General features: G+C 43.9%; 1 protein-coding gene across 2 annotated transcripts in view; it reads left to right on the forward strand.

Moving 5' to 3' along the window:
- The first annotated feature begins 307 nt into the window (after positions 1-307).
- PLA2G4A (phospholipase A2 group IVA) overlaps positions 308-19,833 on the forward strand; it is a 241,714-nt gene continuing 222,188 nt past the window's right edge. The window contains exon 1 of one of the 2 annotated variants that reach the window (XM_077277665.1): positions 308-445. The gene's annotated coding sequence lies outside the window, so the exon portion shown is untranslated. The remainder of the gene's footprint in view (positions 446-19,833) is intronic. The other variant, XM_077277667.1, reaches the window with a different exon arrangement.

Below are 19,833 nucleotides of genomic sequence, written 5' to 3' on the forward strand. Positions count from 1 at the left end.
CCAAACCTGGACAACCCCCTCATCGTGTGATTTGACACTGTGATTCACAAATTCCACGACTTTTCCTTCTTCATGAAGCTGCAACTTCAATAGTGAGGAATAGAAATGACAATAATGTATAATAAACTACAAGTTCTCTGTTCCGGAATCCTAGGGGAGGATTGTAACTGGGTGTCTCCTGTGACTCCCACACCTCCCAGTCCCTTGTGCTGCACATACTGGCACACAGCCTCACAAGCCGGCAGCAAGCAATCTGTCCCATGAAACACATAGCTGCCAGCAAGGGGCGCTCTTGCATGTAGAGTCGGGGAACTCGCAAAAACTCAAACTCTATAGATAAAGTTGTTGAGCCTTTTCCTTGAGTTGTTGCAAAGCATACTGGGAGTTGTAGTTTGTACGGTAACTTCCCTGCCTGGGACTTGTACGCAGAGAAAGAAGACTGCAGGTGAGTTTATCCCAGGTTATTGTGTCCATCATTAATGTAGAGCTGGAGCCCTGTCATGCAGGTAGGCTTGTGGCTTCCTTCCCTGCCTCATCTCAACCCCTTGTGTACTGTGGGAGCCAGCAGCCTCTCATCAGGCAATTAGAATGACTTCCTTTAGAAAGTGTCCACTTGTTTCCATCCCATAGTGAGAGTAGTATGTCTGCTGGGTGTAGTAGTACCACTAGGTATTCTGTACATGACTGGTCAGGGCTCTACTGTGCCATGCAGCTGTTAGCGCGATGTTTCCTGTGTGCCTGCAGCTGAGGGCTCGTTACTGACTGGCCATCATTTATCTCCCAGCTTCTGCTTTTCCTGTTGCTTTCTGATACCAGTTATGACTTAGGACTCCACTGTTTAAGCATTAAAGTTACATATATTCATAGTTGTACATAAACCCTGTGACAAGAAGCAAAGTAGAAGTGTTGTGTAGTTCGGTCTTTACCTCACACTGTGGGTTACGTCAGCTGAGTAGTGTGTGCGATGCTCCTGTCATGCTGTGGGTCAAAATGTGCACCAGAAAAGTGGCGTCATCTACACCATACAATAATCCACAGTAATCCCATGCTTCATTTTAAAAGTATTCCAATATAATTGCATAAAGCTGCATGGCTAAAAGTCAAAGCAGATTAGTTTTTTTAAACAGAAAATATTGTCATATGTGCCGCAGCCATTAGGTGATTTCTACATTTTAAGGAGTGTAATGGGGTATGGATTCCTGTGTAGTTAGACCCAGATCCGGGCACATAGTGGGCCCAAAGGTCCTATAAGGTACTATAAAGGCACTATTAAATATGTGTAATAATTGGGGGCCTTTCGGAGATGTTGCATTTGTGCCCTCATTCTTCAGGTTATGCCACTGATTATAGCTGCACCCAGATGAGGCTTGTAATGGGCATCAGTTACATGAATACGCATTACGAAAAAGAAGAGCGGCACTCACCAATCCGTTCAAAAATTCAAGCCCTTTATTCCAAACTTTGGGACATTACATGGTGCGCAGGAGATCAGGGGCACGGGGAGAGGAAGAACAGAGGACAATGACCGTTTCACGTTAGTGCAATGCTGCTACGGGACCTGTAGTTGCAATATCATGCCCACTTTCTGCCCCATTAGTGGATTACCCTAATACAAACTGTATATATATCTTTTGCATCATTTTTTTTTCTTGCAAGTGTAAGCCTGAAACATGGCAAAAATTCGACCCTAACCTTACATGGTTTCAAACAAGCATGTGCTTTGAAGAAAGGTTGTTTGATTGTTTTTGTTTTGTTTTTCAATTATTTTACATTATTGGTCAGATCTTATTCTTGGGGCTAAATACAGGTCACTGTACGGAACTTGGTTTTGCTATGTGTACTGGTGCTATGGTCAGTTTGAAACTTTAACTTTTCTGCGTAGATGAATAACTGAATGGCTTGGTCAGTGTCAGTTTTTACCGTCAGAGTTTTATCAGGGATTTTCATGTACCAAAAAAATAAATTAGAAATATCCTACTTACAATGTTAAACCCGGACATTTTCACTGATTCACTGACTCGTATTAAAAAATGGATATCTTGTTGATGTTTTTTGCTTAACTCAGTGCAATTACTTTTTTACTCATCCAATGGGGGCTGCCATTTTTATTTGATGATGTGTAAATGTTTGAACATGACATTTATGCACAGCAAGTACAGCAGCTACAAGGTATAGGAGACTAAGGTCAGTGTCCAACCTGATCTTCTGTATGGTGTTGTGCCCAGTTCACAGCTATAGGTGGAGCCTGACGCCATTTTATTGTAGCCTAGTGCATAGTTTTAGGTTACAATTTCCCGGTCATCGGTCCATACAATAATCAGGATGGAGGCATCAAGTCATTGCTGTCTGCAACACTTAGCTTCTTAACTCTGTCAGGGGGTACCTATAATGGCTACCCACATTAAGATGGCTTACCCTTTTATATTACTGCCCCTTAACCCCACCTCTGACCCCTCCTCCTCCCAAAACCTAACCCCAGCTCCTCCTCTAAATCAATCTGTTGACCCCCAATCCTCTAAATATCCCTCCAGCTCCCTATATTTCCACGTCAATCCTGTCATGTCAGCCTCCCTTCGCTGGCTGGGGCCAAGTACAGCCTCTATTGACATATGGGGTATTCGTGACTAGTGTTGAGCGATACCGTCCGATACTTGAAAGTATCGGTATCGGAAAGTATCGGCCGATACCGGCAAAGTATCGGATCCAATCCGATACCGATACCCGATACCAATACAAGTCAATGGGACTCAAGTATCGGACGGTATTCCTGATGGTTCCCAGGGTCTGAAGGAGAGGAAACTCTCCTTCAGGCCCTGGGAACCATATAAATGTGTAAAAGAAAGAATTAAAATAAAAAATATCGCTATACTTTACCTCTCCGACGCAGCCGGGACCTCAGCGCAGGAACCGGCAGCGTTGTTTGTTTAAAATTCCCGCTTTTACATGGTTACGCGAACTCCCGGCTTGTGATTGGTCAGGGCGCCCATGTTGCCGGGCCGCGGACCAATCACAGCAAGCCGTGACGAAAATACGTCACGGCTTGCTGTGATTGGTCCGCGTCCCGGCAACATGGCCGCCATTAACCAATCACAAGCCGTGACGTCACGGGAGGCTGGACTTGCGCGCTTTTGAAAAAGCGCGCGTGTCCAGCCTCCAGTGACGTCCCGGCTTATGATTGGTCACGGCGCCATGTTGCCGGGACGCGGACCAATCACAGCAAGCCGTGACGAAAATACGTCACGGCTTGCTGTGATTGGTCCGCGGCCCGGCAACATGGCCGCCATTAACCAATCACAAGCCGTGACGTCACGGGAGGCAGGACAAGCGCGCATTTTAAAATTGCGCGCGTGTCCAGCCTCCCGGCTTGTGATTGGTTGATCGCGGCGCAACCAATCATAAGCCGGGACGTCACTGGAGGCTGGACACGCGCGCTTTTTCAAAAGCGCGCAAGTCCAGCCTCCCGTGACGTCACGGCTTGTGATTGGTTAATGGCGGCCATGTTGCCGGGACGCGGACCAATCACAGCAAGCCGTGACGTATTTTCGTCACGGCTTGCTGTGATTGGTCCGCGGCCCGGCAACATGGGCGCCCTGACCAATCACAAGCCGGGAGTTCGCGTAACCATGTAAAAGCGGGAATTTTAAACAAACAACGCTGCCGGTTCCTGCGCTGAGGTCCCGGCTGCGTCGGACAGGTGAGTATAGCGATATTTTTTATTTTAATTCTCTCTTTTACACATTTTAACAATGTTAAAATGTGTAAAAGAGAGAATTAAAATAAAATGTTGTTCCGATACCCGATACCCGATACCACAAGAGTATCGGAATCCCGGTATCGGAATTCCGATACAGCAAGTATCGGCCGATACCCGATACTTGCAGCATCGGAATGCTCAACACTATTCGTGACTCATGTGAGCTTCAATTCTTAATGTTTTAAACACCTAATCCCCTCCTGATCTTTTATACTAAAAGCTCAATAAACACACCACACTTAGATTGGATTAATTGGCCATTGCAGCCTTTTATTAACATTTAATACAAAATAGTTTAAACAATAACCTCCCAAAATGGGTGGTCCTCAAAGCCCCAAAACCGTAAGCCACAGGTTTGATAATCCCACCTTGGCCCCAGGTTAAGTCTTATCTCTAGCCACTATGCACCAGCTCAGAAAAATAGATATTGGCATGCACATTGAGGTATTTCACTAATGAAGGTGCCAATTGAGGGGATTGGTGAAGTCCCTCAGACTATATAGAATATAGAGCAATTGCATACTCCTTTTGGATGCAAACAAAATGTATTTTATTACAGGTCAAGACAGAAGAGAAACCTTTGAGTGTCAACGTGTTTCAGCTAAACAGGCCTTTTTCAGTTGCATTCAGTAGGTAATCTGAATTACTAAAGCAATCAAACGGTCCAGGACATGTGAAATACTGACTTTTCAACCTGCTTATGGATGTCTCTTGAACAATACCCTTCAGACTTAAATTGCACCACCAGGGAAGAGAAAAACCCTGTCTAGAAGAGATTACGTACTGAAAGCAACTGTCGTGAAAAAGGCCTGTTTGGCCGAAACGCATTGACACTCAAAGGTTACTCTTCTGTCTTGAACTGTAATAACATAAATGTTGTTTGCATACAAAAGGAGTGTGCAATTGATATTTATTCTATATGCACCAGTTCAGAGTCAGCTATTAACCAACCTGGCCAATATCCAAAAACGAATAACAGGTCCTCTTTTAATCCCTTCCACGGGATTATTTAAACACCTGTCCACCTGACCCAGGGGAATCCAGGACCTCTTGAGATCACCCCCCTCCGATCCGCCATTAACCAATTCCACCAACTTCGAGGACCCCCCCATGCCACTAACAAATGTTCTGACCCCTTAAATATGTATGTCCCTCCCCACCTTTAGACCCGTTTCAACACCTTTCTGTGTTACCAAACACCACATGTCCATGCCAACAGCATTCAAATGAATTCCATCCTTCCTCCAAAATTGCCCTTCACCAGACTACGATGACTGGTGCTGTTGTACTGCATTAAATTATATCCCGGCCACATTCCAACTAGTCTGTTTTCAGCCTCCTTCAATACACTTGCATTGAACAAGGCCAGGCCAATCTAGAAGGAATATAGACAGGAGTATGCATATCGCATACTTGTGGTCATATGACTGCTCGCTCCAGGCATTGGAGAATCCTCACACTGCGCACAATTCAAGGATTCATAAGTCTGTAGTCACATAGAGTGACTGCAGACTTGTAGTTTAAGTCTGGACCACCCCTTTGAATATGGCTAATAGCACTACTCTTTTTGCATATGAACAAATCCACACCCTGAGGCAAAATAATCACTGCCCATATTTTTATGGCCATGAAATTAGCCGTTGCTAAGAATTGGAAATCTTCCAACATCCATTCCAGGAAAGAAGTTATTTCAGCCGTAAATATAACTAGCACATATGAAAGAATGTTTGCTTACAAAAGCCATAATGTACCCAAGCTCCATAAAGGTGGCATTTATGGTTGTAGCTCACCTAATTGCTGAACACATTTTTGGCTAACTTATATCACCTTAAATGTGCATCGGAAACTATTCCTTATTCCCTCCCTCTTCCTGTTTAGTTTTGCCTCCAAATTACATTTATTTATGGACTGATAATACATTCTAATAATTTTCAATTCAGTAAATGCAAACTTTCACATACAGAAGAAGGGAAAGGGAGGAGTTACAGGCATATACAGGCAGTACACAGGTTACAAACAAGATATGTTGTGTAGCTTTGATCATAACCCAGATATGTATGCACTTCGAAATAAAGGTGTAAAAAAAAAAAATCAAAAATCAATGCTTAGTTCATCATTACCCACTCCAACCGCTCGCCACCTGCCTTATGATTCTCTACTTCCCATAGTCAGGCAAGCCGCTTCTACTGATCTTTTCACTATAGACTAAGATTTACAGCCACATCCAAGTCTAGGAGGTTAGTCTGCATCATAAGGTTGTGATCGATGTTCCAAACCTATGACGCAGTGTCCTCCAGGCAAAGGCAGATGTAGGTTTTCCAGAACCAAGGGCAAGAATTCAGTTAGCTGCCCCTTCTTATACACAGCTCAAGTGGTTTGAGTAGTCGTCATATGACCACATATGAGATTTGCATATTTACAGTCACATGTTGACTAGTTTCTCTTCCTAGTTCTCAATGTTCAGTGAAATACTAGAGGCCCTACTTCATTGATAGAAACAGGAAGAAAATAGAATTAGTCTTACCGGTAATTCGGTTTCTAGGAACCTTCCACGACAGTCACCTTGGAGGTGGTCTCCCCGCCCTAGTGGGGGACAGGAAACACAAAGAGGTTAAATATCCCTCCCCTTCCTGCTATCTCCAGTGTTTTTTCTGGCCATACTAGCGTGAATAGTTACCACCAAAGTGCAGAAATCATCCTTTGAATATCAGATAGGGAGGGAAATTAGTGCTGTCGTGGAAGGTTCCTAGAAACCGAATTACCGGTAAGACTAATTCTGTTTTCTCTAGTCACCTTCCACGACAGTCACCTTGGAGTTATACCAATGATAATTTCTTTAGGGAGGGACTACGGCCTGTAGAATGCGTCTGCCGAATGTCAGATCCCTGTCGAAATTTAGTTTGTAGTGTCTGATGAAAGCATGTACAGATGACCAGGTGGCGGCTCTGCATATCTGCTCAGATGAGGCGTTCCCTCTTGCTGCCCATGATGTGGAGACTGACCGGGTAGAATGGGCTTTCAGCGAGATCGGTGGAGGGAGATCTTTTTCCGAGTATGCAAGGCAGATGGCCTGCTTAATCCAGTTTGCAATTGTGCTCTTAGCTGCTTTCCTTCCTTTATTCTTTCCTGATAACTGGATAAAGAGATTCTGGTCGATCCTCCAAGCCTTGGATTGCTCCAGGTAGTGGAGGACTACCCTGCGGACATCCAGGGTGTGGAAGCTTTCCTCCTTCGTGTTGGACGGATTTGGGCAAAATGAGGGCAATACGACATCCTGACCCCTATGAAAATCTGAAACGACTTTGGGCAGAAAGGCGGGATCTAGACTCAGGACTATACTATCTGAATTTAAGGATAGGAAGGGTTCTTGAACAGACAGGGCCGGCAATTCTCCTATGCGCCTAGCCATGGTAATTGCCACAAGGAACACAGTTTTAAGCATTATGATTTTAAGGGGTAATGAAGACAAGGGCCCAAAGGGAGGCTGAGTTAGACTATTGAGCATTAAATTTAGATCCCAGGGGGGAACCCGACTAGGGAGTCTAGAACGTAATCTGCTTGCAGAAGTCATGAATGTTTTGATCCAGCGGTGGCCAGCCAGGTCCTGGTCAAAAAAAGAACTAAGGGCCGATACCTGAACCTTTAGTGTACTCGGGGTGAGCCCTAGATCTAAACCCTTCTGGTGGAAGTCTAGGATTTTAGCAATGTTGGGGTGGAAGGGATCAGGGACACTGGGAAGAGAACTTCTTCCACACTTTGCCATAGATAGCATTGGTCACAGGTTTCCTACTCTTTTGGAGAGTTTGGATAACCCTGTTTTGAGAGGCCCCTGGCCTTTAATATGTCGGTCTCAGTAGCCAGGCCGCCAGGTTCAACTTTTTGAGTCCTGGGTAAAGTAGGGGACCTTGAAAAAGGAGGTCGGATCTTTAAGGAAGAAGTATGGGACCTTCTTCGGCCATGTCCCTCAAGGCGCTGTACCAGCTCCGACCCGGCCACATTGGGGAAATTAGGATTGTCGTGACTTTGTCTGACCGGATCTTCTGCAAAGTCTTTGACAGCATCGGAATTGGTGGAAAGGCGTAAGCCAGGTTGAAGGTCCATGGATGAACGAAAGCATCTATCCCCAGAGCCCCACACATGGGGCTGAGGGAGAAATATGTTTTTGATTTTGCGTTTTGGGCATTTGCAAATAAGTCGACCTCCGGGCTTTCCCATCTCAAGGTTAGGGATAGGAAGACTTCTTGGTTCAGGCACCATTCCCCGGGATGGAAGTCCTTCCTGCTGAGGAAATCCGCCTGGGTGTTGTCCAAGCCCTTCAGATGTACTGCAAAGTTCGAAAGCAGGTGTTTCTCTGCCCAGAGAAATATCCGTGCTGCAACTAGCTTCAGACTGGCATACTTCGTGCCCCCTTGATGCCGAAGATAAGCCACAGTCGTTACGTTGTCAGAGTAGACACGGATATGATGTCCTTGGACGAGAGATGAGCGGCTATCAGTGCTTCCTCTACTGCCTTTAATTCCCTCAGGTTGGAGGATCTGGAACCTATGTCTGAGGACCATAGTCCCTGAAAATATGTTTCTTCCACCACGGCGCCCCAACCTCTTCGGCTGGCATCTGTATGAAGCACTTTCAGGGGAAGCTGGTCCCAGCTTACCCCCCATCGAAGGTTTTGGCCCTTTAGCCACCACGAGAGGGCCGACTTCACGTGTCTGGGAAGTGAAACTTTCCTGGATAGTGTTCCGATACCTCCGTGGAGTATAGGAGGACGTGAGTCTGGAGGGTTTGTGTATGTGCCTGGGCCAAGGATACTACCTGAATACACAAAGTTAGGGACCCCAGAATGGGCATGCACAAGGTTGGAGACCTTTGTTGTCTGAATCTGGAGATTCTCTGACAAAGGTCACGCTGACAATCTTCGGGAAGGAAAGATGTTCTTTTCTCTAAGAGAATCCCCAGGAATTTTCCTTGTGGAAGGTTATAGGTCCGACTTCTGGAGATTTGGGGCCCAGCCTAGGAATTCGAGTATACTTCGAGTCTTTGACACATCTTGGTTCAACTGAGATGTTGATGGAGCAATGATGAGAAGGTCGCCTAAGTAAGGGATGAGGCAGATTCCCTGAAGACGAATGAAGATGACTGCTTCTCTCATGATTTTTGAGAATACCCTCGGGGCTGAGGATACTCTGAAGGGAAGCACATTGAACTGAAAGTGAGTGATCCTGCGGTGGTGGGAGACCGTGAAACTAAGGAATCTCCTGTGATCTGGATGGATCGGATCTTGATAATAGGCGTCCCTCAGGTCTATCGTAGTCATTACCTAGTTTTGCCTGATAAGTGGGATTGCCGTTCTGATTGACTCCATCTTTAATCTCCGGTATTTAATGACCTGTTCAGGGGTTTTAAATTTATGATCACTCTGCATTTCCCTGAGGGTTTTCTTATGAGGAATAGATGAGAGTAATAACCTCTGCCTAAGTCCTGCTGAGGTACATGAGAGATCACTTTTTCTCGCAAGAGATCCTGAATTTGAAGGAGAAGGGAGTCCTGGAGGTCTGGGGACTGTTCCAGGAAAATTCTCAGGCATTGGGTGGGCGGGCTCTCAAATTCCAATTTCAGTCCAAATTGTATGGTGTGGAGGATCCACTGGTTCGTGGATATGGACTGCCATTGGGCGAGAAACTTCGGGAGTCGGCCCCCCACCGGAGAGTCACTGTTTATCAGGGGTCTGTTGCTGTTGAGGCACGAGGATATTACTGCCTCAACCCCCCTTCGGGTAGCTCCATCGACCCGTTTTACCTTTTCCCTTGAAGTCCTTCTGGGAGGACTGGTCACGAGGGGGGCAAAAAAAACAAACGCTTCCTAGCAACTTTTTGTTCGGGAAGCAATTTTTTTCCATTCAGATGCCTTTTCAAGGATATCAGCCAAGACTGGCCCGAACACATGGTGTCCCTGAAAGGGGATGGCGCAGAGTTTGGTTTTAGAGGTGATGTCGCCTCCCCAAGACTTCAGACAAAGGGCTCTCCTGGCTGAGTTAGAGAGGACTAGGGACCGAGCAGCCACATGAACAAATTCCCCTGAGGCATCAGCTAAGAACCCTGTTGCCTTTTGAAACAGGGGTAGGGAGTCCAGGATTTCCTCTCTGGAAGTACCCTGGGAGAGATGTTCCTCTAATTTGCGAAGCCAGAGGACTAGGGCCCTGGCGACGCATGTAGACGCAATATTTGCTTTAAGCAAATTTGTAGAAGATTCCCAGGACTTGTTTAGGTGGCTTTCTATTTTCCGATCCATTGGATCTTTTAATTGAGAGCAATCCTCAAATGGGAGAGACGTCTTTTTAGTAACTTTAGAGACCTGGGCGTCCACCCTGGGAACCTCCCAAATAGAATTGTCACCTTCTAGGGGAAAGCGGTTCTTAAAATCTGAAGGTACACTTAGGCCCTTCTCTGGGGAAGCCCACTCCTGAAAACTAAGGTTCTGAACATTTTCATGAATAGGAAACCCCTGTTTTGCTTTTGGGTTTCAGACCCCCAAACATTTCATCCTGAACAGAATGTTTTTCCTCCACTTCCTCAACCCCCATGGTGCTTCTTACTATGGAAACAAGCTCATACATATCCGCAGAAGAAAAATAATATTTTTTCCTGTCAGGTTTAGGGGTGGATGTGGAGCCCTCATTTTCCCAATTATTGTCTGACTCTGAGGTATGAACCTCACCATAGTCAGAATCAGTTTCAACCGATGCCATTTTCCTCTTTTTAGGGGGGGGATGTGACACCTGGGGCTGGGAAAAGGCTGCCATGGAGGTTTGTACCCCCTGTTTAATAAGAGTTTTAATGCTGTCCAGGAGGGATGGCTGTTCAGCACGTAATATGTAATCCGTACAGGGTTGACACAGGGTCTTCTTGTAGGCGGAAGGTAGCCGGGAGCCACAAACACCACACTTTCGGCTGGGTTTGTTCTTTGGGGCAGAGACCTGTTCTCCCTAAAAGAGAGAGAGGTATACTAAATGACCCATACCAACATGTCTGAACAGTGAAGGGACCAGCCCAGCTACTCACGATATGAGGGTGAACGCTGGGATCTGCAGATGTAGCAGCGGTTTGTCGCTATCCATGGTCAAACTGTCACAGTCACACAGACAGACACAGCGTCTTACCTGGAGGCTCCTAACCAGGATATGAAGGTATCGAGGTCCAGCGTTAATCATGTGCTCCTCCTCCCCTTGGTCCGTAGCGAGGCCCATGACGACCCTATAGTGCAGGGAATTCAGCCCCATATGGAACGCAGGAGATGGCGTGCGTTCCGGCATGGAGCCCCTGGCCGCGAACCAGAATTGCGCTGCTGACGTCACATCCGGCGCGCGCGAACCAGGAACTCCACTACACGCCAGAATATGCATGTCCCCGTAGTATATGGACAATGATGATTCCAGAATTCGCGGCAGATGGTGCCCGTCGCTGATTGGTCGAGGCAACCTTTATGACATCATCGTCGCCATGGCAACTATTATGACATCTACATCGATACTGTGCCCGTCGCTGATTGGTCGAGGCCGCCTGGGCCTCGACCAATCAGAGACGCGGGATTTCCAGGACAGACAGAAAAACCCTTAGACAATTATGTATATATAGATAAAAACGTCAACTCGTCCCGCAGAAAACAAGACCTCACATGACTGTGGACCAAAATATGGAAAAATTATATCTCTCAAAATGTGGTAACGCCAACAAATATTTTTTGCAATAAAAAGCATCTTTTAGTGTCTGACGGCTGCCAATCATAAAAATCCGCTAAAAAAACCCGCTATAAAAGTAAATCAACCCCCCCTTCATCACCCACTTAGTTAGAGAAAAATAAAAAAAATTAAAAAAAAATGTATTTATTTCCATTTTCCCATTAGGGCTAGGGTTAGGATTACATTTACAGTTCGGATTAGGGTTAGGGGTGTGTCAGGGTTAGGGTTGTGGTTAGTGTTATGGTTGGGATTATGGTTAGGGGTGTGTTGGAGTTGGGGTTAGGGGTGTGGTTGGGATTAGGGTTAGGGGTGTGTTTGGGTTAGAGTTTCAGTTAGAATTGGGGGTTTCCAATGTTTAGACACATCAGGGCTCTCCAAACAAGACATGGCGTCCGATCTCAATTCCAGCCAATTCTGCATTGAAAAAGTAAAACAGTGCTCCTTCCCTTCCGAGCTCTCCCGTGCGCCCAAACAGGGGTTTACCCCAACATATGGGGTATCAGCGTACTCAGGACAAATTGGACAACAACTTTTGGGGTCCAATTTCTCTTGTTAACCTTGGGAAAATAAACATTTGGGGGGCTAAGAAAAATTTTTGTAGGAAAAGAATGATTTTTTATTTTCACGGCTCTGCGTTATAAAAAGTAGTGAAATACTTGGGGGTTCAAAGTTCTCACAACACATCTAGATAAGGTCCTTAGGGGGGTCTACTTTCCAAAATAGTGTCACTTGTGGGGGGTTTCAATGTTTAGGCACATTAGTGGCTCTCCAAAAGCAACATGGCGTCCCATCTCAATTCCAGCCAATTTTGCATTGAAAAGTCAAATAGCACTCCTTCCCTTCCGAGCTCTGCCATGCGCCCAAACAGTGGTTTACCCCCACATATGGGGTATCAGCGTACTCAGGACAAATTGCACAACAACTTTTGGGGTACAATTTCTTCTAGTACCCTTGGGAAAATTAAAAAATTGGAGGCGTAAAGTTCATTTTTGTGAAAAAATATTTTTTATTTTTGCGGCTCTACATTATAAACTTCTGTGAAGCATTTTTTGGGTCAAAGTACTCACCACACATCTAGATAACAGTCTTATAGAAAATGCGAGCACTCACCATCCGATAAAATCCACTTCTTTATTGTGACATGTAGTCAAAAGGCAGGATAAATCAGGGAAAAAAACGTGATTCCACAAGACGACGGCCGTTTCGTGCTGCTGCGCTTCCACGGGTCTTGATGCACACTGTGGGTGGGTGGAGTCCTTTAAGCAGTGTCTGCTCCTAGATCACCACAACTCCAACAGCGTCATCACCAGATCCTACTTATCAAGTAAAATACCATGATAATACATGGAAAAATAAAAACATGTTTAAAAGAGACAACGTATGAACATACAGAAGAATCAAAATTACATAAACTGATACAAAATTACATCACAAAAACACCGACATATCAAGTCTCTCATTTAACCTTAACGGACCGGTAGCATTGACCCGCATGATCCACGTGCCTTCCCTTCTTCATAATAGCCTATTGTGATCTCCTCCCTGTTCGGGTAATGAGACCTTCTCCAATCCAGCAAACCGCAATAAAGACGCTTCAAAACAAATTGGAGCTGAAGTAAATATTTTGTGAAAAAAGTTAAATGTTCATTTTTTTTTTTTTAAACATTGCAAAAATTCCTGTGAAACATCTGAAGGGTTAATAAACTTCTTGAATGTGGTTTTGAGCACCTTGAGGGGTGCAGTTTTTAGAATGGTGTCACACTTGGTTATTTTCTATCATATAGACCCCTCAAAATGACGTCAAATGTGATGTGGTCCCTGAAAAAAAAAAATGGTGTTGTAACAATGAAAAAAGAAAGAAATCAACTTTTAACCCTTATAACTACCTAACAAAAAAAATTGTTTCCAAAATTGTGCTGATGTAAAGTAGACATGTGGGAAATGTTACTTATTAAGTATTTTGTGTGACATATCTCTGTGATTTAAGGGCATAAAAATTAAAAGTTGGAAAATTGCAAAATTTTCGACAAATTTTCGTTTTTTTCACAAATAAACGCAGGTAATATCAAATAAATTTTACTACTATCATGAAGTACAATATGTCTCAAGAAAACAATGTCAGAATCACCGGGATCTGTTGAAGCGTTCCAGAGTTATAACCTCATAAAGGGACAGTGGTCAGAATTGTAAAAATTGTCCCGGTCATTAACGTGCAAACCACCCTCGGGGCTTAAGGGGTTAAGCTGGATACATGGTGTTTAAATGCTATTCAAAATGCAAATTCACCCTATAACTTTAGGAAAATAACACTGCTCAAAGTCACAAGTTCCTTTAAAATTTATTTGTGTGTTGTAGGTCTCTGTAGGCAGGTAGTTTGGCCCAACATATTGGACGCTACACTTGATATCTCTTTGGAAAGATTGCTGCTCACTAATTTCTGGAAAACATAAGTGGGTCTAAAATGCTCACTATATCACAGAATGGCTTGAGAGGTGTAGTTTTAAAAATGTACTAACTTCTTGGGGGTTTCTTTAGTGACGAATCGATATTTTACCTTTAAAACCTGTCATACAGAAGTGTTCAAAATAATAGCAGTCCAATATGACTAACCAGATTATTCGCTGTTTTTAGTATAAATTATATTACCCCATGTCAATCAAACAATTTACCAATTGGTGCAGTAGATTCTAAGAATCTACTGCAGCATACATGATCTGCAAGTTTTTGAGTCTGTGTGTTAGAATAATTCATTGAAAGGGGATGTGATCAAAATAATAGCAGTGTGGAGTTCAATTAATGGGGTCAATCAGTCTATGAAGAAACAGGTGTGAATCAGCTGGCCCTTATATAAGGGTGAAGCCAGGACATGTGCACGTATTTCTCCTTGAAAGTCTGAGAAACATGGGTTGTTCGAGACATTGTTCATAAGAACAGCGTACTTGATTATAAGTTTTACCCTCTACAATCAACTTTTTAACCCCTTACTGACCTCGGACGTACTATACCGTCCGAGGTCAGCTCCCCTGCTTTGATGCAGGGCTCCGCGGTGAGCCCGCATCAAAGCCGGGACATGTCAGCTGTTTTGAACAGCTGACATGTGCCCGCAATAGGCGCGGGCAGAATCGCGATCTGCCCGCGCCTATTAACTAGTTAAATGCTGCTGTCAAACGCGGACAGCGGCATTTAACTACCGCATCCGGCCGTGCGGCCGGATATGACGTCATCGCCGACCCCCGTCACATGATCGGGGGTCGGCGATGCTTCTGAATGGTAACCATAGAGGTCCTTGAGACCTTTATGGTTACTGATCGCCGGTGGCTGTGAGCGCCACCCTGTGGTCGGCGCTCACAGCACACCAGCAATTCTCCTACATAACAGCGATCTGATGATCGCTGTTATGTAGCAGAGCCGATCGGGCTGTGCCTGCTTCTAGCCTCCCATGGAGGCTATAGAAGCATGGCAAAAGTGAAAAAAAAAAAGTTTTTAAAAATGTGAAAAAAATAAAAAAAACTAAAGTTTAAATCACCCCCCTTTCGCCCCAATCAAAATAAATCAATAAAAAAAAAAAAATCAAACCTACACATATTTGGTATCGCCGCGTTCAGAATCGCCCGATCTATCAATAAAAAAAAAAGCATTAACCTGATCGCTAAATGGCGTAATGAGAAAAAAAAATCGAAACGCCAGAAATAAGTTTTTTTGGTCGCCGCGACATTGCATTAAAATGCAATAACGGGCGATCAAAAGAACGTATCTGCACCAAAATGCTATAATTAAAAACGCCAGCTCGGCACGCAAAAAATAAGCCCTCACCTGACCCCAGATCACGAAAAATGGAGACGCTACGAGTATCGGAAAATGGCGCAAATTTTTTTTTTTTTTTTGCAAAGTTTGGAATTTTTTTTCACCACTTAGGTAAAACATAACCTAGACATGTGAGGTGTCTATGAACTCGTACTGACCTGGAGAATCATAATGGCAGGTCAGTTTTAGCATTTAGTGAACCTAGCAAAATAGGCAAGCAAAAAACAAGTGTGGGATTGCACTTTTTTTGCAATTTCACTGCACTTGGAATTTTTTTCCCGTTTTCTAGTACTCGACATGGTAAAACCAATGATGTCGTTCAAAAGTACAACTCGTCCCGCAAAAAATAAGCCCTCACATGGCCAAATTGACGGAAAAATAAAAAAGTTATGGCTCTGTGAAGGAGGGGAGTGAAAAACGAAAACGGAAAAACGAAAAATCCCAAGGTCATGAAGGGGTTAAAGTGTAGACAATGATCGGCTGTTCAGCTAAAATGACCTCCAATGTTTTAGCCCCTTTCCAACATCTTGCGTAATAGTACCTTTCCGGGCACATGTTATACACACAGTTGACATGTACCTGCAATAGTTAAATGCCGCTGTCAGTCTCTGACAGCGGCATTTAACTCACGCTTCCCGGAAGCGCATCGGAAATCCCACCCATTGGTGACCCCATCTTGTGATCGCAGGTCACTGATGGGTTGGCATGACAACCATAGGTCTACAGCAGACCTCTTTGGTTGTCAAATTGCTATGAGTGCCGCCTGGTGGTCGGCGCTCATAACAAGTGATCATTTCTGCTACACACAGGCTATCTTATCGCCTGTGTGTAGCAGAGGTGATCAGACAACTGCAGCTTCTAGTCTCAGAGAATATTGAAGCATGCAAAAAGTAAAAGAAAAAAAAAAAACGTTTATAAAAATCTGACAAAAGTAAAAATATATAAAAAGTTCAAATCGCCCCTCTTTCGCCTCTGGCTGACTCTATGGAATATAGATGTGAAGCAGTTCTAAAAAAAACTGTGGGTATACAACTAAAATGTTAGGTTAGTGATTTACATGAATGCTAAAACGTCAAAAAAAAATAGTACAAATTGTGAGTTTGTAAAGACACATGCAGACACTGCTATTCTTTAGAACAGCCCAATATTCATTTTTTAAAATTTTCTGTTAAGTAGTTAAAAATTATCTACATTTATCTTCATCTTTTGAATTAGAAAACTGTATGCAATGTTCTAATGCATGGAAATAAAAGCTAGCGTAGAGATTTTGTGATTAACTCATGTTTTTGTACACTACTGTATGTAAAAGATGGTCATGATAATTCAGAACTGAAGTCTAATAGCTTTTTACATTTTCTACCTACAAAATAAAAAATATATATTTTTCATTATTTTGGACATTAGATTGGTGCAGAAATTATGCACAGATATTTTGAGCAGATCATAAAAACCATCTAGTAATTGTTGAATATTAATCAGTTTGATTAGTCTATTTGTTTTAAATGCAGAAAAATAACTTTTTGAAAATAGAAAAGGTTTCTGAAATTTTGTTTACCAAATAAGTAGACAATGTACCATTAATACATATGTCCACTAACAAGGTTGAGTTCCGAAAACCCCATCTTGGAGTCATTTGTATGACTCAAAACCTTGAGAATTAATTCCCACAAGTGATGTGTTAGAATTACGATAATAAATTCAGATGTTAAAGATGGGTTTTACAGATCCTATGAAGCAGTCAAGTTTGGGTTTAGAGACTGGTGTTCAGTCTGTGCATTGTGGTGGTCCGAGTACGTACCCCAAAATATGAATGCGTGAAACTGGCCGAAAACCCAGTGTCTTCAGTTGTAAGATGTTAAAGGGATTGTCCAGGGTTGGGATAAAGTCTAAAGTCACTCTGTGACTACAGGCTGTTAAATTGTGACTATGCAGAACGCACACCATCTTGGTTCCTTTGTATTCCCAGTGTGAGCGGGTGGTCTCGTGACACTGTGTATGTGATTTGCATACATGTGTTCACATGCTTACTAGATACATTTGGCTTCTCAATAGTAGTGATTTGAAAGAAGTTAAAGTGTTAGAGTTAGTTGACCCCGTGTATGTGATTTACATACTTGTTGCCACATGTCATGAGACCACCTGCTCACACTGGGAATACCAGAATAGGCGGTGATGTGAACGATTCACACTGTCACGATCTTGCAACAACATCATGTGACTTCAGACTTTTTAATCAAGCCTGGACAACCCTTTTAAATTGTGTGCGATATATGAAATAAATATATTTTTTAGCAGACTAATACTTTATATATCTTTACTATATCTAGCTGAACAGCTGTAACTATTAAGCTGTGATGTAACCGTAGCATATGCATAACAATGCATATGTTTTGACTTTGCATGCTCATGCAATTAATAGGTATCAGATATCACTAAAAACATTATTTACCTGCAGATACATGGTTAATAGGGTAAATGGCAGTAAAACCCCGAGTAGACCACTGATTTGATACATAGAAAATGAAGATTTAATAAAACTTATCACCATGTATCAGCTCTCTCCACGTCACCCGAACGGTTCAGAGGAGGGATTAAAGGGAATCTGTCAACAGGGTTGTCTACAGTAACCCACAGACAGTGTCAGGTCGGTGCCATTATGCTGATTAAAATGATACCTTGGTTGATGAAATCGGTCTTGTGGTTGTTTAAGGGTACATTCCCACAGTCAGTAAACTTTGCGGTTTGGACGCTGTGGACATCCGCAGCATCCAGATGTTACAGCATAGTGGATGGGATTTCAAGAAATTTCATCTCCACTATGCGTGCTGAGACGCCTGTGGATCACCCGCAGAGACAGACATGCGGCGCATCTTTCCAGACCACAGCATGTCAATTTATCTTGTGGAGACTCGTGTCAATGTATTGGGCGCGGTGATTCAGCATGTATCCCTTATGGGCAGTAATGGAGGGTTAGGAAGAAATGGACTAAAGACAGTGATTTCTTCAAAGGAGCCGATATTCTGAAACATTGTTTTAAGAGTAAAGGGTACTCTAAAAAAATTGGTCTTTGATCCATTCACGAGAGCTAGAGCCCTGACACAAAAGGAATGCATTGAGCAGATTAAAAAAAAAACAACAAAATAAATAATACCATATTTTTCGGACTATAAGACGCACCGTACCATAAGACGCACCCCAAATTTGGGGTGAAAATTGCAGAAAAAAAGATGTGGTCCGTCTTATTGTCCGAATTTACAGGATCTTACCTGAGGGCTGGCGGTGGCAGAGCAGGATCACAGGAGGTATGGTGTCGGCAGAGGTGGGGTGATGCGTTACGGCGTGCACCTGAGCAAGGTCCCTTCCTACTTAGGTGGGCGACGCCACGGCCTGGTGTCCATGGGGGGGTTGCAGCAGTGGTGTGGCGATGGCAGAGGTGCGGGGATAATGAGCGGTATGGCGTGAGCAGGGTCCCTTCCACAGGTGAGGTGACGCAGCGGCCTGGTATCCAATGTGAACAGCAGAGCCGGGTTAATCACCGGTTTCTCGGTGGCGGCGGTCATCTTCCTGAGGCCGCGCGTGCGCAGATGGATTGCGCAGCTTCCCGGGACTTCAGGAAAATGGCCGCAGGAGGCCGCACATGCACAGATGGAGATTGCGGCGGCCATTTTCCTGAAGCAGAGATCTAAATCTGCGAACTCGGCTTCAGGAAAATGGCCGCCGCGATTTCACATTGGATACCGGGCTGCTGCGTCACCTCACCTGTGAAAGGGACCCTGCTCACGCCATACCGCTCATCATCCCGCACCTCTGCCACCGCCACCACACCACTGCCAGTAAGCCTGCATTACAACTATAAGACGCAGCCCCCATTTTCCTCACATTTTTTGGGGGGAAAAAGTGCGTGTTATAGTCCGAAAAATACGGTAGGTCTGTTAAACCCTCTGATTTCACTAAATGGAGTTTTATAACTACCTTTAACCAATCACATGGGGTCGTACGAAACCTCTTGAAAAAAATATTTATTCTGTTTATTCCGAAAGGGGATCCAGTTCTATCAGCGCATATCCCTGTGCAACCTAGAACCATCTTCAAAAAAAAAAAAAATTGCACCCTTTGTAATCTCATTGCTTCCAGTAACGCAACTTGTGAGTCCTCATCCACATCCACTTGCCGGACACACAATAGTCCGGGCTGTTTTGCATGCAAGGTAGCTAAATGATTATGTTGTGGTTCCATCAGTAATGGAGCGAAATAATTTCGGTCATACACTATGGGCACCAGTTTTAATATTACTGTAACTGCCATGTAAATTGCCACTCCTGCTACGTAGTTTATTTGATCGAATGTGGTTGTGAGCTGCAATATGTCGGGCGGACGATACAGGCTATGCATGCAAGGATGAATAAACATTGTGAGAACATCCGGAATGGGTATTTAATGCATAGCCTGTCAAAACACTTTCTCGTAGTGCATAATAGGGACCTAAGTTCCCTAAAGCTTACTATCAGATCAGATACCAAATGATTTGCCCGATCGATTT

Source organism: Ranitomeya variabilis, chromosome 8 (assembly GCF_051348905.1).
Source record: "Ranitomeya variabilis isolate aRanVar5 chromosome 8, aRanVar5.hap1, whole genome shotgun sequence".
NCBI classification, from domain to species: Eukaryota; Metazoa; Chordata; class Amphibia; order Anura; family Dendrobatidae; genus Ranitomeya; species Ranitomeya variabilis.